The following is a 22,791-nucleotide window of genomic DNA, read 5'->3' on the forward strand; positions in this document are numbered from 1 at the left end:
ATCCACACCTACGGGCAATTTCGAGTCTTCAATCAACCTACCATACATGTTTTTGGGATGTGGGAGGAAACCGGAGTGCCCGGAGAAAACCCACACAGACACGGGGAGAACATGCAAACTCCACACATGCGGGGTCGGGATTTGAACCCCTGTCCTCAGAACTGTGAGGCAGATGCGCTAACTAGTCGGTCACCGTGCCGCCTAATGTTTAATCAACTCATCATAATATTACAACTACACAACAAATTGATCAGACATTAAGGATAATAGTTTGTACAGCAATTGTTCAAGTTATGGTAAAAATGGGTTTGGTAACCCAAAAAAAATACATACTTATGACAATTTGGAAATGTTCAAGAATCATGGAAGCTGACGCATGATTTGCTTTCGTGGGCCACATAAAATGATTTGGCCGGCTGGATCTGGCCCCCGGGCCTTGAGTTTGACACCCGTGCTATAGAATATATGATTGCTTTATTTGGTAAAATGTAAAAACAAAAAAATAAAGAAACAAACAAAACCCTAATTGTAACAAAACTGCATTTAGCTAGCGACCAGTTCAGGGTGTACCCCGTCTCTCACCCAGATTCAGCTGGAATATGCTCCAGCACACCAATGACACTGGTGAGGATAAGCGGTACAGAAAATGGATGGATAATAATTATAACAACAATAAGAATAAATGAATAAAATAAATCATGCTCATTTTCTTAGTGTGATTTTAAAGACAAACTAAAACTAGTTAGGGAGGAAATAATTTCTCTACAGAAAAAAATATGTATTTGATAATCTTGTACATTGCCTCTTCTCCTATGCTATGCTATGTCCGAGGCTCTTCAGACAATTCTGGATAGGGTTGTACTGAAAGAAAACTATTTATCACGACACTAGCAATCTGGCCGGCAGGGAAACAAGCCTCCCTGATGAGCCTCTCTGCTGCCATTGGGCCCAGCTTTCCCTTTAAAAAATTTTCCCCTTTCATAGACTCCCAGAGGTGACAGGGAGGCATTGGGTGGCTCCTAGCAAGAGTAATTAAAAAGGTTGATTGGCGTGACAGAACGAGGACACCCAGGGAGAAAACAAAGAAAATATCTCACAGGAATAGATTAAGAGGTAGAATATACAATGAGGAAGCCTATATCATGTTGGATCAGTCTTTTAGTTAAAAGGGACACTTTTTTTTTCTTCAGTCACTTGTAATACAGTACAGAGTCTCTTGGGATATACATTCACATAAACCATAGAAATACTTTATCGAACAAGGATATGCTTTGAGATTTTTTCAAAGTGAAGCCCCGAGACCTGTCACTCCTCCCAAAGCTCTCAAGATAATTTTATTGGTAAATTGTTTTACTTCCATTCTCAAGAGATGTAGATTACTAAAATTTAAAATGGCTGTTTATCAGGAAAGCATTTCAGTGACTCAATTCATTTCAGAACTCTCCATGTTTATCGAGTCAAAACAACTCATAGTTTCATTTTGTCAGTGGAATTTCTATTAACAGTGGGAATTGGCTCACATGCTGATGGCCCTCAAGGTGAGAAACGGAATATTTACCATCGTGCCATACGGTCAGGTTTGCACCACCAAGCTCACGTAGGTTTGCCAGTTCCTGGCATCCTCAGTGCTAAGAGGGGGTTTGCACAATCTAGTTGTTTATTTAAAAATATTTTTTTTAATGCTACAGGTTATACCAAGTCACGTTAATGGTGTGAGAAGTTTTTCACACCATTAAATCGATGATGATGATGACCATCATCATCGATTTATGATGGTCTCATTTTTTATATCACAAAAAACTGAACAGGGGAGTGTAGACTTTTTATAGACTGTATAACATAGTTCTGTGCAGCACCTCACCACTATCCTATTATGTTTTCATCTCACTCTGCGCTTCTATTTGTAGCTTTTGTGTTACACACTACTGTCATGCAAACATCATGTATGATGTGTGAACGCTAAAAAAGAAGAAAAAAATCCTTAAAGTAGTTCTGTTAAAACTTGTAAAAAGCTTAAATTCAAAGCACAACCAATTTTGCAGGTCCAATGTGTGTCGTGCGCTGGCTGGATACCTGAGAGGATGAATTCTTGGCAGTGCAGTGAGTTGGGTGACTAAATCAGAAAGTCACACGCTTGCCTGTGGGAGGAGAAAGGAGCAAGGATGTGATAATCACCAAAGGGGAGAAGCAGAGCATTAATATACAAGTTGAGGTCAGGCCCTGGTCATCTTGACTTTGACCTCACCACCTTGGAATTTATTTTACAGCTTCTCATATGACACACAAAGTCACAAATGACTACGGTTGGGCATCGAGAATCGAGAACCGATTGGAACCGGGACTAACGTTCCGGTTCTCCCGGAATCGTTCAAATTAAAAAATTTCGGTTTCAATGCCAAGTCCGCTAACCCCGAATAAGTGGCGAAAATCAATGAAGAAGCGGCGAAAACAAACAAAGAACGCGCACGAAGACATGCTTGTCCCCAACGGCGGCGGCAAACAAAACTGTGTCTCAATTTTGTTAAAATTAATGACCAGTCGCCTCAGTGCAACACTTGGAATAAGATATTATCAGAATCAGAATCATCTTTATTTGCCAAGTATGTCCAAAACACACAAGGAATTTGTCTCCGGTAGTTGGAGCCGCTCTAGTACAACAGACAGTCAATTTACAGAACACTTTGGAGACATAAAGACATTGACAAAAAACAATTGTGCAAAAAGATGCAGAGTCCTCTAGCACTTAGAGCAGTTCGAATGGCGAATATTGCAATAGTCCGGTGCAATGACCATTGTGCAAAGGGCGCTGAGACTTCAAGGAGTGTATGCGGTTTAAAGTGACGAGTAGTGCGATCATCTGGGACAATGTTGGTTGTGCAAATGTTACAGATACTCCTCAAATGGTTGTGCAAATGGAGCAGATGCTACTCTGGCATGAGTGGGCCAGTATATGCAAATAGTGGAGCATGGCGAGACAACCACAGTGAGTGCACAAGTAATACATAATTGTCCCCACAGAAATGTGACAACAAAAAAATTGCCATCTTATTGTAATGGAATTATAGGTTAGGTGTTTAAGAAGTTGATCGCAAGAGGGAAGAAGCTGTTGGAATGTCTACTAGTTCTAGTTTGCATTGATCGGTAGCGCCTACCTGAGGGAAGGAGCTGGAAGAGCTGGTGACCGGGGTGCGGAGGGTCCGAGAGGATTTTGCACGCCCTTGTCTTAGTTCTGGCAGCGTGCAAGTCCTCAATGGTGGGTAGGGGGGAACCGACAATCCTTTCAGCAGTTTTGATTGTCCGTTGCAGTCGGAGTTTGTCCTTTTTTGTAGCAGCACCAAACCAGACTGTGATTGAAGAACACAGGACTGATTCGATGACCGCTGTGTAGAACTGTCTCAGCAGCTCCGGTGGCAGGCCGTGCTTTCTCAGAAGCCGCAGGAAGTACATCCTCTGCTGGGCCTTTTTGAGGACGGAGTTGATGTTGGTCGCCCACTTCACGTCCTGAGAGATTGTAATTCCCAGGAACTTGAAGGTCTCGACGGTTGACACAAGGCAGCTGGACAACGTGAGGGGCAGCTGTGGCGAAGGATGCCTCCTGAAGTCCACGATCATCTCTACAGTCTTGAGCGTGTTCAGCTCCAGGTTGTGTCGGCCGCACCACAGCTCCAGCCACTCCAGCCAATCTGCAGTAGAAGGTATACAAGTCGTTGGCTAGTGTGCTATTGTTCTCAGCTTGGGGGGATCGTCGCTTGTAATTAGTCAGCGATTGGAATGCATGCCAGACTGATTGAGAGTCGTTTACACTAAACTGTTTTTCCAACTTTGCTGCATACATCCTCTTTGCAATGTTAATTTCTTTAGTAAGCTGGTTTCTAGCTCGATTATATATGTCCCCGCTCTGATATGCGTCCTCCTTAGCTTGGCGGAGCTGCTTAAGTTTAGCAGTGAACCACGGCTTTTTTTGATTTTGTTGGAACACAAACCTCTTCACAGAAACTGATATAGGATGTGACAGTGTCCGTATATTCATCCAGGCTGCCAGCTGAATTTTCAAAGACACTCCAGTCTGTGCAGTCTAAACAGCTTTGAAGTTCCATCTTGGGTTCATTGGTCCACTTTTTGACTGTTTTCACTGTAAGCTTCGCACATTTAAGTTCTTGCCTGTACGTCGGTATTAAGTGAATTAAGCAGTGATCAGACGAGCCCAGGGCTGCACGAGGTATAGCACGGTATGCGTTTTTTACAGTAGTGTAGCAGTGGTCTAAAGTATTATTTTCCCTGGTAGGACAGTCGATGTGCTGCTTGTATTTAGGGAGTTCGTGGTTGAGTTTAGCTTTGTTAAAGTCCCCGAGAATAATGAGGGGTGAGTCCGGGTGTTTTTTTTTCAATTTCGTTGACTTGTTCGGCGAAGCGTTAGCAATGCAGTGTTTCGTGTTAGCTTGAGGCGTAATATAGACTCCAGCCAGTATGAACGATGCAAACTCACATGGCGAGTAGAATGGTTTACAGTTCAAAAACAGCGACTCCAAATGCGGGCGCAGTGTGTGCTGAGCACCGTGACGTCCGTACACCATTTTTCGTTGATATGGAGGCATATCCCGCCGCCCTTTGTTTTCCCCGATGATTCCATGTCGCGGTCCGCTCGATGAATGTTGAAGCCGGGAAGCATGACGGCGCCATCGGGTACGACGTCGCAAACCCAGGTCTCCGTGAAGCACATGGCCGCGGAACGTCCGAAGTCTTTACTGGTCTTTAACAGAAGATGAAGCTCGTCCATTTTGTTGGGTAGGGAGCGTACACTCGCGAGGTGGATCGACGGGAACGCCAATCTGTGTCCTCTCTTGCAGAGTTTTACCTGAATGCCGGCTCGTTTCCCTCTGTGGCGCCGCTTCAGTCTCCCTGCGCCGAAAACCACGGACGCCGCTCCGGTGAGTAACTCGGGGAAAAAACTGAGCGGATGTTCGCAAGTTGGTGACAGAAAGTCCGGAGTAGCCTCCTTGATGGTTAGCAGGTCTCCCCTTGTGTAAGTGAGTCGTGTAAGGTCTCCAAAGACGGACGAAAAACACAAAAACAAAGACAATACTAGAGAGAGGCGACCACACTGGTAGGCGCCATCTTGGATCAGGATGGATCATGCAAAGGACGCTTTAACGATTTGTAGCTTCTGATGCACTCCGAGCCTCAGCCAAAATGGTAAATGGACTGCACTTTTATAGCACTATATCTACACTATCACGGTGCCCAATGAGCTTTACAATGCCTCACATTCACCCATTCACACACACACACATTCATAAACTAATGGCCACCTGCTGCCATGCAAGGCACTGCCAGGCCCACTGGGAGCAAATTCTTGACCAAGGACATTTTAAAATGCAGACAAAAGCAACTTTACATCACAATGATTTGGGACAAAATTCACATAAACGTTGTCTCACAGTGTCACAAACACTGACATTTTGCCTCATCGGTGGGTAAGGTAAGGAATCAATGTTTTATAGCATTTGGTTCCATGCATTAGATATTGATACTGGTTATAAAGAACTCCAAGTCAAATGTTCACTTTAGTCTATGCTGCGGGCTGCTAAAGAAATGGATGTTCATAATTTGGACACTCTTTATTTAAAGCATGCAAACTTTTTTGACCCAGCACCCTAAAAGAATCGGAATCGAGAATCGTTTGGAACCGGAATCGGGACCAGAATTGCTCAAATTCAAACGAGGCCCAACCCTACAAATGACTGAATTAAAATTGACATATTTTACCTATTTGCAACAACTATTTGCTGCTTGTATTTTAATGCATAACCAAAGATTTAGAAAGACATTTTACTCATAACGAGTAGCAGTGCGACGGCCCTAGATTGCACCCCCCAGGTCGATCGTCAACAGGGGGTGATAACGGTAAGATTTCCCATATGAAAAAAATCCCTGTCCCTGTGCATTGCCGCCCATCCCAGCCAAGACACCCTCTGTGATCACACACTTCGCACATGCCAATTACGCCAATGTGCATAACACTTACAGGGAGCTGTGAGATACATAGGTTACAGAGTAATTAAAATGTCTTTTTAAAGATTGAAAAATGAATTACCGATAAATACTGAAATACTGTATATCCCAGCTACCTTAAAACAGAGACACTAAACTGCATTCGATGTGACAGGCATGTAACTCAGAAGAATTGTTAAATGCTATTGTTGGTTTGAATTATAGAGGTACAGTCCACAATTATGCAAATGGTAATGATGAGACGTGTGTCAAGGATGGAAATGTTTTAACATTCATTTCATTTGTGGTGTGGTGTTTACTTTCATCATGTACTGTAGGATATCTGTAGCAAACACCCCAACGCACCCTCCCGAATGAAGGATCGCACTTCACTGATGAATTTGCAGGTTTAATGGCAGCACACCATCAATTTCACCATAAGAGCTTGCGAATACACAAAAAACAAGCTGTAAACTAAAAGGCATACTCTTAGAGCCATCTATCTTAAAGTTTACAAAGTCAGTAATCTGGAGCTCTGGCAGCAAAAATCAACAAATATACAATTCTGGTAACACAAATATGTAGCGATTCATTTACACAATAAACATACCTTGTGCCTCGATCAAGGGGGTTACTTAGCACAAATGCTGTTCATTTATTTCGCTCCGTGTCAACCATTTACTAACTGCACGATGACAATCCTCCAAACAGTTTTCTTTGCAAGCCTAAGACATAACACATTTACATTAAATATTGTATATCCAGCCAAAATTATTCCAGATGTTTGTTGATGGCTACAAGAAGCATTTGTCTGGGACCCGGGAAAAGTGTATTTTTAATTTGCTCAACTGAAGTCGTGGTGCACTAAGTTAGTTTTTTTTCAAGGTGAACCAGAACCCTGGGGACGTTGCTCGTTGTATGTATACAGTTTTGCTTTTGTATATAATTTTTCCCCTCTGTGGATTAAAAAAAAATTAATAAAATACCAAAGGGCAGGCTTGCACACAGCATCATTTAAGCTAGGCTCGCCACTGGTCCTACGGTTGTGTGCAAAATTATTGAACCCCCACTGCAGTAAAAGTGTTTTAGCAAGTTTGACATTATTATTTTTTTTTTATCTTTAACAGATCAAATAAGGTTTTGTAAAATAAACAAGTGCAACTTAACAATATTTTTTGTAATATACCATCAAATATTCTCTTTGTGATTTCCTCACTGACAAAATTATTCAACCCATTAGTCACATACGTACTTAGTAGGCTACTTAGTAGATACAACAACTGTTAGCAATAATAACATCCATTAGATGTGAGACAGCTTGACAAGTTTCTTGCAGCCATCTACAGGTATCTTAACCCATTCCTCTTCCAGTTCACTGATATTCTTGGGCTTGCGTGCTGCAACTGCCTTCTTCAAGTCCTACCAGAGATTTTGAAATTATATTTAAGTCGGGCTATTGCGATGGCCACTCCAGAATCTTCCAGTCCTTTGTCTGCAATCAAGATATGGTTGATTTGGAGGTATGCTTGGGATCGTTGTGCTGTTGGAAGGTCCAACATCTCCCTAGCTTCAGCTTTGTCACTGACTGCATGACATATACACCCAAGGTCTCCTGGTAGATAATGGAATTCATGGTACATTGCACATGCCGGAGATTCCCTGTACCTGAAGAAGTAAAACAGCCCCAGAGCATGACTGACCCCCCGCCATGCTTCACAATAGGCAAGGCTTTTTATTCTTTACAGGCGTCGTTCTTCCTTCTCCAGACAAATCATTGATCCATAGGCCCAAAGAGTTCCAATTTTTTCTTGTCGCGCCAGAGAACAGCATCCCTAAACCTTCCTGGTATGTCCACGTGGATTTTGGCATACTGGAGTCGACTCTTCTTGTGGTTGGGAGTCACCGGGGGGTGCGCCTGGGAGTTCTGGCATGGAGGCCTTCATCTCATAGTGTGCATCTTATTGTCTGGGCTGAAACCTGAGCACCTCCCTCTGACAAGTTTTGTTGCAGTTCCTCAGCTGTCATCCGGAGATTTATCTCCACCTTTTGTTTCAGCTACCGGACAGCAGTCGCCAACAGAATCCTCTTTCTGCCATGCCTAGGTAGTGTTTCCACTGTGCTTTTCGGTTTATACTTGTGAATTATTCTTCCAATTGTGTCTCTTGAAATGTTTGTCTTCGCCATCGTTTTATATACATATCCATGATTATGAATAGAAATTACCTCCATTACTTCTTTGACCATTCCCTGGACTTCACCATGTTGCAAAGACATCATTAACTATCTGGAAGGAGCAGAGTATCACAGTCCTTTTAAATATGCTTAATTGTTGGCCATTATGGTTTTGTTCACATCTCCAGGTGTTTTTGACACCTGATTGAAACCTCTAGTGGCAATCTTTCAGGTGTTGAATAATATTGTCAGTGAGTAAATCACAAAAAGGACATGTGCTGGTATATTACAAAAAATATTATTGTAATTTGAGTTGCGTTTGTTGAAAGATAAAAAATATATATACAGTGTTCCCTCGCCACTTCGCGCTTCACGTTTTGCGGCTTCAGTGCTTAGCGAGTTTTTGCAAAATATTCATCAAAAAAAATAAATTCATCAAAAAATACAAATGAAAAAAATACAGCCATATCAGCAGCCATATTGCGGAAAGACGCGTTGTTTCATGTTGATGCACGAGAGAGGTTTCCCTGCATGCCAACAAAGAGAAGAGTTGACTCAGAGGCTTTGTACATGCCTGTACTGTGCTGTCCATGCCACGGGCACTCATACAAGGCGCGTGATTGGTTCCCGGCGCGACATCGACCAATGAGAGCATGAGCGGCTTTATCCCGTGAGCTGATTGGCTGCGCATCATATCAGCCTCACCCAGCATCTTCCCTTGTCTCGCCAGTCTCATCCACGCTGTTGACTGGCTCGCATACTGTATCTTAGTGTTATGTTCGTGATAACTTTTTTTGTTTAAGCGATAACTTTTTTTGATTAGTTAAGCCCTTACAACGCCGCCTAAGCGCTGTGCCCCTGCGAAAGCTTCCTCCGGGGCACCCAAGAGGAAGAAGATGATGATGACCATCAGCGAAAAAGTGATACTTTTAGATATGATCAAAGAGAAGTTATGCATCTGTGGCACGCCATTATGGCGTGAATGAATCTACAGTGCGGTACATCAAGAAAGAGGAAGCAAAACATCCGCAAAACTGCTTCAATAAGGAAGCGAAACGTGTGGTAACTGCGTGATGAGAGACGGGGTTATGTCCTTATACAGGGGAATCTTGAAGCAAAAGAAAAAACTAAGACAACAACTACCCATCACCATGTTTTTCTCCAAGGTAAAACCCCAGCTAAACCATCACAGTGCCTTCAGCAGAAGAGTCTCCGAGTGAACCTAAAGCCTCTACGAGTCAAGTGAGAGCCTCTCCTTCCACCACCAACGCAAGCCTTCGCCTCTCTCAGAAGGCAATGTTGATGAATGTTAATTACTGTATAAGGTTTTATAATTAAAGATTTAAGGAAATACGTGTACTATTGTAATATTTATCTAAAATATGTGAAGTATAACTACTGTTTGCATATTTTAAACATTCTGGTACCCACATACACATACACGAAAATTCGTAGGGGGGTGGGGGGCAAATCCTACTTCGCGGTTTTTCACCTTTCGCGGGGGGTTCTGGTCCCCATTAACCACGAAAAACGAGGGATCACTGTATGTGAATCTTGCTAAAACACTTTACTGCAGTGGTGTTTGAATAAATTAACAATTGTAAGCACTGAAGTGGGGAATCTATGCAAAAAAATAATCTGAGAAGATGCCAAATACTTTTTCACAACACTCTATAACAGACATTTAGCTAAGGCTTGTGCCTTGCCTTTCATTCAATAAATCTTTCCGGATTCCATGAATTGAAATTGCTTAGACAATCTGTGGAATATGCATTCTTAGTGTATATTATTGTATATATTATTTACATTATTATATACTATCATCATTAAAATTCCTGCTTGAACATCTGCTGTGCCACTGTGAACCACTACACTACAGCCCCACCCCACCCTCATAAGACTTGGAAACAAACTTACAGTATTCATGTCATTTTAATGTCAAATTTTCCTTATATTTAAATTTAGAAGACAAATCATCTTGACACAAATAAAACAAAAAAAGCATGATTTTGACTGATTATATCTGATTGTTTTGTGTTAGGGGGTTACAGATCCAAACATTTTAGAATTAATTTATATTTTTTTTGCTGTTAATATTGCATTTTATACTACTGCTGTGTCATACTTTTGATGCTCCTCATAGCCGTTATGTTTTCAGGGCCATTTGTTTGTGCCCTTAGACACTTAACTATTTCCCATTACACTTTTGTGAAATTTCTGGATTATCACCTTCTACTTTTGTTCACATTGGGTGCAAAGCATTTTCAACATTTGACTTAATTTGAATCGTGCATGATTTCAAAGTTCCGAAAGGTCTACGACACACCGGGTTGACGGCCACGCCCACTTCGGATGCCAGCACTGACAGTGCACGGACTTATGCCACTGTGCGCGGACCACACATCATGTCCCGCTGATTCTACCCACAAGGAATAACATCCAGTCCGACAATGAAACAACACCCGGATTTCTCGAATACCACCAATTAAGAACTTAAGAACCAGAACCTGCATCACCAAATCAACAAGACCCGTAAGCAACCAAAAATAAAAAAAAACCTCTCTCGCACAAAGAGATTACACTTCTGCATTTCCATTTCAAGTTTCAGAACGGCCTGGTCCCGCTCTGCCCCGGCCTCGCTTGGCCTGGCCTGGCCTCTGTTGCTTTTCCATTAGAGCAGGCATCAATCAAAAGTGGGAGGGATTGGAGCGGGATCAAAAAGATGGTGACACGCTCATTTTTGGTCGCTCGTTCCATCTCGCTGCATTTCATCTTCTGGCAATATGGACAAAAATACCCACAACTCCTCAGTCAACCACAGAACAAAAGCTGCTTTAAGCCTGTGGTACACTGCTCGACGTGGTCAAACCCGACTGGACCGGACCCTCGTGTAGAGTTGCCGATACACCGTTGCACATATGAGTGATTCAGAAGTGGATGCCTGGCAAGCCTGTATAGTTGTTTGATGCTTCGTATTCAGTTATCTTGTACATTATCACATTCCTGAAGCCATACAAAAGATAGATTAATAGTTAAGGAAGCAGCAGGTTGCTAAAGAGAGAGGGTTTTGGTGAGAATAAAAGCGAGAGTATGAATATTTGATTGGAGGCTCGCTGGTTCTATTCATTAGAACATACCCAGTGTGTACGTACGTTTGCATACATTCTGGTCACAAGCTTTGCGTTTCCATCCACAGGTACATTATATATTATGAATATTAAGTTAAGTATTTATGTAAAACAATAGTTGATGCTTTATATACAATGTATATGGTTTGATGCAGTGCTGCCTGCTAAACCCAGAAATGTGTTTTCCCCGTGAGGGAAAGCTTATCTGCGGCTACATTAAGACGGTAATTGAAATTTTTAAGAACCAGTGGCAGACTGACCGGCCACTCATGAAAACAGTTGCCTAATCACGCACACTGCGCGACAGTTCAGTCGGGTTCGGCGGCGTTGCTCGGTGTGCGGCAGCCTTAAGACGCCATGATTGTGAACGTGACAAGTCACCGCACTTAAAGAAATGCCTACGTACATCTGTCGGTCAATCAGATGACAGTTACGTCATGGCCCTCCTCGGCCTGCGTTTTAGAACCAGGTTGGAGGAGTGTCTGAAAAGCGGTGCCATTGTCATTGCCCGGCCTCGAAAAAGTGTAATGGAGAAGCGACCACATGGGGTGGAGTGACGCTGGTTGGGAGTAGAACTGGTGCAATTGAAAAGGGCCATTAGGGACAATAAAAAAACAAACACCACCGTTTTTTTTTGTTTTTTTAAACTGTAACCACGCTAAGGTGGTTAGGGACCTCGCACTCAAACCTAAAGGCATCTTTGGAGGTCACCTAAACATAAGAAGTCTCCTGCCCAAATGTGATGAAATAATAACTCTGCTTTTGGAATCTAATCTGGACTTCTTATGTCTTTGTGAAACTTGGTTACAGAGTAAAATTCTCATTCAGAATAGATTGGCCCATAGGAAAAGGAGGTGCCATGCTAATTTATGTTAAGGATACTTTTAATGCATATAAAATACCCATCAGTGATAATGTATCTGTGTAAATGTTTGCCTCTCCACGCGCATCAACTTTAATATATTGCGATGTATAACTCTACTTTCAACTTGTACTTCTATATTTTATAAAGACGTGGAAGAGCTGTTTAAAAGTTTTAAATTGAACAGGGAGGTCATCGTGTTCGGAGACTTGAACATCAACTGGATAGAATATTGCTGCAACAAAGAAGTAAAACATTTGACATAAAAATTTGACTTCCATCAACTTATTAAAGGACCCACCGGAGTGACTAGAAACACTGAAACATTCATTGATTTATTATTCGCTAATAAAACAGAAAGACTCACAAGTCATACAATCTAAGATGCGGTTTGTCGGATCACAACACGACACTTATTGGGAGAAAGCTGATTCGTGATTGCCTTGCTCGTCAAAATGCCCATCAACAGGCAAAATTGGGAATCCCTCGCAAAGGTTCTCGAGAACATCAGGCAGAGCTTGATAAAGCAAACCGCACAAGCAAACTGAAACAGGTCTTGATTTATAACCAGATAAATTACTGTTGCAATATTTTTAGAATATGACCAGGTGGCCATAATATTCAAAGAGTTTGTTTTATTTAATCTGTGGAAGAATTAGCATCAAAGTTTACTCCAATCAAAAACAGATTTAGAAACGGTAATGTCAAATGATGCAGATTTATTTGAGATAAGAGAGGTTGACACAGCCACTGTTGTAAAGGCTATAAATCATTTGAACAACTCGAATGCCAAGGACGTACAATCTAGATGTCGCTTTTCTAAAAAAGCACATTCATATCCTGGTGAACCCTCTCACTCGTGTCATCAAGACTTCAATAAGACCTGGTCAACGGCTACAGGACTATTATTAGAACAGGTTAAAAAATTACTTGACAAAGGCAAGAAAGTTGGTTAAGTGTTACATGATTTAATAAAACGCTTTGAGACAGTCAGTCATAACCTCCTCACGTCGAAGGAGCGTTTAGTATTCTGGTTTCTGTCATATTTACAGACTCGAGAACTATGTGTCGTCATCAATAACTGCAAATCATACTTTCAAAAAATACAAACAGGAATTCCCCATTGGCCCCATTCTTTTTTTTTGTTGTTGTCCTGTTCGGCTGTTAGGTCAAGCAGAATGACGGACCTGTTTCCCTTTTAATGCCGGAACAGTTTTACCGTGTCACAGTGGAGTTTTTAAGATGCCGCTGTGGTTTCTTAGTATTATAATTGATATTTATTGAGAATCAGAGTCGATCAGTCGACAGAACAGAGCAAAGTTTCTCGAGCGGAGTGAGAGACAAAGAGAAAAGACAAAGCACTGATTGTAAACAGGATGAGAAAAGTAAATCATTACATATCGAGAACAATGAAACATTAGATATGAGTGTTGTATAGGGCAGTAGTGGTACACCCTGTGAGGGAAGGACAGGACAAGATAGGACAGGAGAAGAAGCATGCAGGACAAGGGTCGTGAACCTGGCTGTACAACTGAAGTGTGGTGGGAGTGACTGCGTAAATTGTGAGTGAGGGGATACCCAAGCAATTCGCATATTCATGAGTTATTTGTTGCAATAAGTGATTGGCCCCACAAGCCATTCTCTTTAGTCTATACATCAATAACCTCCCGGATATCTGTCCAGAAGTCAGTTTGCAAATGTATGCTGACAATATAGTTGTTCAAGTCTCTGGTAAAGACTACACTACAATCAGTGAAAACCTGACACAAAGCCTGAAAAACATTTCCACCTGGCTAAAAGTGTCCTGCCTAACTCTTAACAACAAGAAAACCAAGTGTATTTGTTTTCTCATCGAAAAATAAATAAATAAAATAAATAAACCCAGGTAACCTCCTTCATGTTCAAATAAATGGGGAACTCATTGACCAGGTACCAGAGGAGAATATTGAGGAATAATTCTACAGTAAGATTCTAGAAATTTCAAAAGGAAACTTAAAAAAAAAGTGTTTTAACGGTCAGATCAAACATTTGTTTCAAGATAATAAGAAAATGCCTAACCCCGGAGTATGTACACGTTTTTGAATTCTCACCTGTCCTATGGAGCAATTATCTGGTCACAGACTAGTCAGATTACACTCAAACCAATCGAGCACCTTTACACCCGCGCAGTGTTTGACCAAAAACCTATTAGATTTCACCATTTTAACATGTTATCGAAGCACAACTTTTTATCCTTCTCTAATGTTAGTAATTTTAGCATTCTCAAACTATTTCTTCAATGCGGTCGTGGTTTGGCTCCAAAATCTTTGAGCAGCTGGATCAGTAAACTGCAGAGCTCTCGCAGGTCAACCAGAGCGGCCTCATCTGGAGACTATAAAGTGCCATTTCGCTCAAACAGCTTTCTCTCTGAAGGATTCTAAGCTATGGAATTTGATCCCCGTCAATATAAAATGTGTAACAAAACTCAGCATCTTCAAAAATAAACTCAATCCTGGATGCTTCAGCATCAGAACTGCACTCATTTGTAATGTGTCTTTATGCCTAGCATTGTACATATCGCTGCGTCTTTTGTTTTCTGTATTTTATTTTCCCTCACTCGCTCTCTCTCTCTTTTGTGTGTATGTATTGGATTTTGTATTGATGAAAAGCCCTTCCAGGGACAAGTGCTGTGAATTAGCTCCAGCTATAAGCACAATGATACAATAAATGCATCGGCAGGCTGTTAGTTATTCAAATTTTTTTTTTGTATACTGTATGTCCCTATTGAAATAAACCTACGGTATTCATTCATTCAACAAAGCCGATGCAGGGTGTAATCTTTTGGGTGTGGATTGAAATTAGGTTTTGTTTTTTTATTTTGATGAAGGTCTGCAGGATGCTGAAAAACGTAATTTGTAAAAATTCCAAATACAACGTATGCATCTAACATTCCAATCCTTATCATTAACATACACCAAATTGCCAAAACTATATGTTCACCTGCCTTTACTCACAAATGAATTTAAGTGGCATCCAATTCCTAATCCATAGGGTTCAATATGACATCGGTCCACTCTTTGCAGCTACAACAGCTTCAAATGTTCTGGGAAGGCTGTCCACAAGGTTCAGGAGTGTGTTTCTGGGAATGTGTGACCATTCTTTCAGAAGCGCATTTGTGAGGTCACACACTGATGTTGGACAAGGAGGCCCGGCTCTCAGTCTCCGCTCTAATTCATCCCAAATGTGTTCTATCGGGTTGAGGTCAGGACTCTGTGCAGGCCAGTCAAGTTCATCCACACCAGACTCTGTCATTCATGTCTTTATGGACCTTGCTTTGTGCACATTCATGTTGGAAGAGGAAGGGGTCATCTCCAAACTGTTCCCACAAAATTAGAAGCATGGAATTGTCCTACATCTCTTGGTATGCTGAATTATTCACAGTTCCTTTCACTGGAACTAAGGGGTAAAGCTCAGCTCCTGAAAAACAACCCCACCCCATACTACCCCCTCTACCAAACTTTACACTTGCCACAGTGCAGTCAAAAAAGTACAGTTCCCCTGGCAACTGCCAAAGCCAGACTCTGCCATCAGATTGACAAATGGAGACGAGTGATTCGTCACTCAAGTGAACACGTTTCCACTGCTCTAGAGTCCAGTGACGGCGTGTTTTACACCACTGCATCCGACACTATATAGAAGAAGAAGAATCACCTTTTATTCGTCATGAACATGCATGCATGCACATGAAATTTGTTCTCTGCATTTAACCCATCACAGTGAGCACATACACATGTTAGTGGAACACACTGGAGCAGGGGGCAGCTGAAGCGCCCGGGGAGCATTTCGGGGTATCAGTGTCTTGCTCAAGGACACCACAGCCGTGAGTCCAGGGGATGTTGGCGGATGGTCTAGTCGGAGTCTTTAACCTATGTCCCCCACGGAAACACATTCCATGAAGCTCCCTGCGCACTGTTCTTGAGCTAATCTTAAGGCCACATGAAGTTTGGAGGTCCGTAGCAATTGACTCGGCAGAAAGTCAGTGACCTCTTTGCACTCAGCATCCGCTGACACCACTCCATCAGTTTACTGGCTGAGTTGCTGTCAGTCCCAAAAGCATTCGTGTTCTTATAATACGGCTGACAGTCGACTATGGAATATTTAGGAGCAAGGAAATTTCACGACTGGACTTTTTGCACAGGTGGCTTCCTATCACAGCTACACGCTGGAATTCACCGAACTCCTGAGAGCGACCCATTCTTTCACAAATCTTTGTAAAAACTGTACACAGGTGCTTGATTGTATGCATCTGTGCCCATGTATTGGATTGGAACACCTGATTATTTGGATGGGTGAGCGAATACTTTTGGTAATATAGTGTATCACATAGCAACAAACTTCATTTTCCACTTTCCAAAGGATACAATCTGTGGCAGGCACGGTGGCCGACTGGTTAGAGCGTCAGCCTCACAGTTCTGAGGAACGAGGTTCAATCCCCGGCTCCGCCTGTGTGGAGTTTGCATGTTCTCCCCGTGCCTGCGTGGGTTTTCTCCGGGCACTCCGGTTTCCTCCCACATCCCAAAAACATGCATTCATTGGAGACTCTAAATTGCCCGTAGGCATGACTGTGAGTGCGAATGGTTGTTTGTTCCTATGTGCCCTGCGATTGGCTGGCAACCAGTTCAGGGTGTACCCCGCCTCCTGCCCGATGATAGCTGGGATAGGCTCCAGCACGCCCGCGATCCTAGTGAGGAGAAGCGGCTCAGAAAATGGATGGATGGACAATCTGTGTATGCATTTGAATTTAACATTTAAATTTGGAGATAAATGAATATGTATGCTAACTAAGACTCGGTGTTAAAATCCCTGAATAGGTCAGCACAATGGTGCTGATGAAGATGTCCTCTTGGGTGGGGTAGGATTGGGGCAAGACCACCTGGTGCCTCCAATACGACACATCAGTTGTGCAACCTGGCCTCATTAAGTGTTTCAGCCTTTTATTATAATACACCCTCAGCCGAGGATGGCCCATTGCAAGCTGATTAGAACTGGATGTGTGTTCCACTGGAGGCTCCCTGAGGTCACTTGGTAGCCCAAACTGTCTCCTTCCCCTTCAGCCACAGCCAGTGACAGTTGTGAGCTCTTTGATGGTCTTCCGCTGAGCCTGACCTCTGATTCCAACCTCTTTTAGTATCCTTGAGTTGGAACTAGCAACAAAGCCCCTGCAGCCCACCTCCACTTGCCGGACATATACTTTCCATCCCCGGTCCTCTGCTTCGGCAGCCAAGTTTGCATATCGCAACTTTTCCTTTCGAATGCCTCATCGATGGCTTCCTCCCAGGAGACTGTCAACTCCACAATGAAGACAAGTCGGCAGGGTGTGGGCCAAAAGACCAGGTCTGGGCGCAGGTTGGTCGCTGCAATTTCGGGTGGGAAGATGAGCCTCTGGCTCAAGTCTACCCGCATTTCCCAGTCCCAGGCTGCATCTAGTGTGCATGAGTCTAGAGGCGAACGGTTGGTTGGCCGTTTACCCCTTCCTGGACGAAGGATGTTGGTTGTCGGAAGGTAATCTGGGCTTCTTGGGCCATGGCGTTGGTAGATACCCTTTTATTCACCAATGCAGCAGCCAGGCACATCAGCACCTGGTTGTGGCGCCGGGTGTATGTCTTGAGTCAGGCTGGTCTTTCAACCCAACAGTATGTGTTTCAGGGTTGCTGGGATCCTCTCCAAACCAAAGATGTAGGTTGGTTGGAGATGGCAGGACATCATACGTAGCTTTGATGGTAAAGCTCAGCATATTGGACTCCATGTTCCACAGCTCGCTCCAAGTGATCTTTTTCCTCTCCACGCCATTCCACCTCATCCAGCAGCCTTATTTGGCTTGGGACACAGCACTGGCACACCAGTCCACTTCTTCCTGGTGGCCCTACACCTCCACCAACAGACACGAGCGTTCAGCTGGAGTAGCCTTCTGTCATGTGGGTGTAGTTGTAGTTGCTACCAACCCTGTTGAGCTTGACTCACTTTGTCTCAGAATAGACTTTGCCTGTGCCACTGCTGCACTTGGCTTCCACCTCCTTCCTGTGGCTAAAGTGGGAGCAGCACCTCTGACAAAGGGGTTGTGAGATTCTGTGAGGGTCATTTCAAGCCTTGCTTTAGAGCATTTGTACTCCACCAGGCTTGAGATTGGAAGAGAGGGGGCTCTATTGCTGTACAGGCCTATGCTGCTGAGCCTTCTGGGTAATCCAAGCCACTTCCTCACCTGCACATTCACCAATCACTCCAGATGCTTGGCGTGGGTTAAGGTGACCTCATAGATGGAGATTGGCCACATGAGGTGGGGCAGCAGTCTGAACTGGAAGCACCAGAGCTTCAGCTTCCCTGTGAGGGCAGTGCGGTTAATCTGCTTGAGGCCATTAATGCAATCATGCCTTAGTTGTTCCACCTGTTCGGCTTCTTTGAGGTCTGGATTGTACCACCGACCAAGGCTTTTGATTGGCCTCTCCCGGATTGTTGGTATTGTTTCCCCATTGATATGAAACCTCACATTGGCGAGCTGGCCCATGACAATGGAGATAATGCAGGATTTGCTGGGTTCAATCTCCATTCGTGCCCATTTGATGTTTCCCTGGAGTCTGTCCAGCAGGCGTTTGGTGCATGCGTTCTTTGTTGTTATGGTCATGTCATCCAGATATGCCCTGATCGGAGGATTAACTCCATTGCCATGATGAAGGCCAGTGGGGAGATAGTGCAGTCTGCCATTAAGTCAAGTGCTGCCAGCCAGTTGTACTCGTCTGAGTTGAAATGCAGAACAGGAGGTCCTGGAAATAGGCTTTGACCAGCCCTGTGATGCCCTCTGGGACTTGGAAAAAAGTTGACAGAGGCCCAGTACCTCATGAGACACTGACCCGAAGGCATTGGCAAGAGCTAAGAAAACCACATGCAGATCTTTCTTTTCCTTCGTGGCCATTCATACCTGGTGCCAGATGACATTCAACTGTCCAGTACAGTTACCTATACTGATGCTGGTAAGTGTTCGCTTTTGAATATAAAGATGATTCCACCATAAATACCTGACATCCAAGAGATGATTATGAACATAATACATTAATAAATAATCTATTGTTTACTAAAATGATACATCATGCAAACCATAGTACAGTATGTTTCAATAGTCTATTAACAGATAAGTGCTACATTATTTGTACTGACTGATATTATATTAAAACATCAAACTGATATATGTTGCTATTTACAACATAATCTGACATAACGAAGGTCATTAACTATAAATACTCTCACTTGCCAGCGAGCTACAAAGCATTAAAAATGAATAACAGCTGGTGGAAAGTATTATCACATCATTTATTCAATCTGAGGGTACAATGCAATTTATCATCAGGGAATGTTCTACTATATTGCATCAAACTGATCTGAATGCCCGGGTATATTTGGAAAGGTCACCCTTGTGCCCTCCTCAAATTTACTAGCCTTTGAGTAACGTTTGGGCAAAAAAATAAACTACACGTACATACAGTAGAAACAATGTGCCATAAAATCATCATACATCATTTATTTTGGTAGAAGACTGGTTAGCACATCTGCCTCAAAGTTCAGAGGACTGGGGTTCAAATTTCTCTGGGTACTCCGGTTTCCTCCCACATCCCAAAAACATGCGTGGTAGGTTGATTGAAGACAAATTGCCCCTGGGTGTGAATGTGAGTGTGAATCGTTGTTTGTTTATACGTGCCCTGCGATTGCCCGGCGACCAGTTCAGGGTGTACCCCGCCTCTCGCCCGAAGATAGCTGGGATAGGCTCCAGCACGCCCGCGACCCGAGTGAGGAGAAGTGGTACAGAAAATGGATGGATCATTTCTTTTTTGCTTGAATTCCCCTGCGAACTTCAAACGATCAAATATTCAATAGTTTTCAAGATTTGAACTTTGAAATTCAAAGTTATTTGAATCATTTCAGTTTCTTATTCACCTAACCCAAACCAAAAAAATTATAGTCCACATGCATAGTAAGGACTGGGGCGTTGGTGATTTTTCAAGTCTTGGCTATGTCAAAGATTCGCAACACAATTTAAATGAGCAGGCTACTTTTGATGTGTTATACTGTCGTTCCAAAACTCCCGCTGCACATTGCTCTGGCCAGAAGCGCACAAAATCATGCTAAAACTTCCATATTCAGACATGCCTGCATTAATATTTGGATGTATTTCCAAAATACTCCTTTAGGACAACTTTATGGCCAAAAATAAATGGCTTGCTTGTCATCCATCTGCCACAGCAGATGTAACATGGAGTGGGGATATTTGACATTTCGAGTGATAGGTTGATATAAGCAATGAGCTAGCGACTTTGGCAGAGTAGGAAACGGTGTTTGAAATTTGAAAAATTGAATAATAATACGCCTACAAGCGCGTTCGATTGGTGTCAGCAGTTAAAATATTAGAACACAACATAAACACAATTAAGAGCTATAAACACTGTGAATTGCACATGCAAACCAACGTTACTTCAACCGGTTAACGCTCATGTGTTTCACACTCACCGAATCCGGAAACGATGGCGCTCAGCGTTGCATTGTGGGTAATGAAGTTTTGATCGCGCGGATTTGCTTTGAAACTCCGATCATTGCATAGTTGGAAAAACTACAAACTCCATGAGTCAAAGTAAAGGTCATGTGAAAAATCGGAAGTTAACCCTGAGACGAGGGCGTCCGAACCATGAAATTTGTATTCGGTGATCCAAATAATGCGTGATTTGATGTATTGTTAAATAAATAAAATAGTATTATTAAACAGCACGTTATTATTTTGCTTTTTTTTTAATACACATGAAGTATTTCTTTTTGACCAAATCTACCAATGACCTGCCCCATTTGTCCATTCAAAAAAAATTAAACGTGGTTTCCGGAAGTGACGTGGATCGAACACATATCCCATTACGGCCCTTATAGAAAATGTCTTATGTTTGGCTGAGTACAAATCTAATGTTAACCTTTTTGTGTGTGTGTTTTCTACTTATATTGACAAATCAATGACACACATAGGTAAACGGTGTTAAATTAAGATGTTTTCAATATTAAATCAACATTGACTTTATGATGAAATGTCAATTAGTATTAATGGCATTGCAGCAGTGTTACTTGTTTTTATTTTATTTATTAATTTTTTAACAAAATATATCTTCTTATGCAGAAGGTGGCTGGGCATCTGGTTTGGAGGCCCGCTGGACACCTTCCTGGTGAGGTGTTCTGGGCACGTCCCACTGGCAGGAGGCCCTGGGGACGACCAGGATAAGCGGAAGAAAATGGATACATGGATATATATTTTCATATCACCCATTTGCAAGGAGGAAGCAAGTAACTTGACAAGTTTCCATTGGTTTCCATTTATTATGATTTGAAGAACACTCTTCTTTCATCTCGCTCCATCAGGCTAACTCAATTTCAATTTGACCTTTTCAATACCAGGTACAGTATTGAGATCAGGGGCATATACAGTGCCACGAAAAAGTAATTTGTCCCCTTCTCAAATTCTCATTGTTTTGCGATTGTGCTCTTTAGCAGAAAATCCTGCCATCAGTTTGTGACCGCCATCTGAAGCGCCAGATAGCTTTGAATCGTCAACCACTGGACGCTGTTTCAGCTTCATGTTTGTGCTCCAAAGAGGAGGTTTTGTTCATTAATTTAGCTCTCTACACTAAAAAAAAAAAAAAAAAATGACTCATTGGATGAACACAAATACATTTTGGGCAGGTTTTCCATCCATTTTATTTGTGTAACTCCAACTCCAGTTTAGTAGTCCCGTGTAATTTGAAAGAATTTGAGTCAGCCAAACCCATTTTCATCAAATATAGCCAAAGTAAAACAAGCACTAAGTGGTCTAAATCCATTCACATGAGTCCAACTCAAGTTACTACAATTAGTCTAAAATAAATTATTTTTGCTCTCACTGGAAATGCCCCATAAATGACCCGCCTTGCATTCATACGGCGACTTTTGATAAGTGAATAAAGCACAAACGTCACTAAACTTTCAATTTATACATACGCTCAACAGAATCCGTGGCCCTTTTCTGTCCTCTCTCATCTTGTCCTATTGGTTAGCTTAGCCCAACCTTGCAGCTTTAAAACACGGGTATATACATATTCTAGAATAAACCTATATTCGTCCACCACCCCTACTCAGGCGCGTCCATGGACCTCTGGATACAGTGCCATGAAAAGATTTTGGCCCCCTTCTAAAATTATAATTTGTTTGCATATTTTCTCCAGATTGAATATTTAAGATCATCAAACAAAAAGGTAAATATCAGACAAATATAAACTAAGTAAACATCCAATGCTGTTTTTAAATGATGATTTTATTTATGAAGGGAATTAAGTGAGTGATGGAATCTTGAATTATGCTCTTTTCCAGATAATCCTGAAGAAGAATATTTGGCCATTCGTCTGTGCCCTCAAGCGGAAGCGCACTTGGGTTCTGCAGCAGGAAAACACACTAGTAATCTGAATGGCTTCGGTCCTCTGCCCGCCTGAACTCTGAACTCTGAATTCTGACGCCCCACATACATGTACAGGCATACTCACACACACACACACACACACACACACACACACACACACACACACACACACACACACACACACACAC

At 42.4% G+C, this 22,791-nt stretch overlaps 1 protein-coding gene across 2 annotated transcripts in view; it reads right to left on the minus strand.

Moving 5' to 3' along the window:
* fhit (fragile histidine triad diadenosine triphosphatase) overlaps window positions 1–20,713 on the minus strand; it is a 296,326-nt gene extending 275,613 nt beyond the window's left edge. For both annotated transcript variants that reach the window (XM_061688132.1, XM_061688131.1), the window contains exons 1-2: window positions 20,686–20,713; window positions 2,074–2,138 (exon numbers count right to left, since the gene is read on the minus strand). The gene's annotated coding sequence lies outside the window, so the exon portion shown is untranslated. The remainder of the gene's footprint in view (window positions 1–2,073; window positions 2,139–20,685) is intronic.
* Between the last annotated feature and the right edge of the window lie 2,078 nt (window positions 20,714–22,791).

This window comes from Phycodurus eques, chromosome 10 (genome assembly GCF_024500275.1).
Source record: "Phycodurus eques isolate BA_2022a chromosome 10, UOR_Pequ_1.1, whole genome shotgun sequence".
In the NCBI taxonomy this organism is placed as follows: Eukaryota; Metazoa; Chordata; class Actinopteri; order Syngnathiformes; family Syngnathidae; genus Phycodurus; species Phycodurus eques.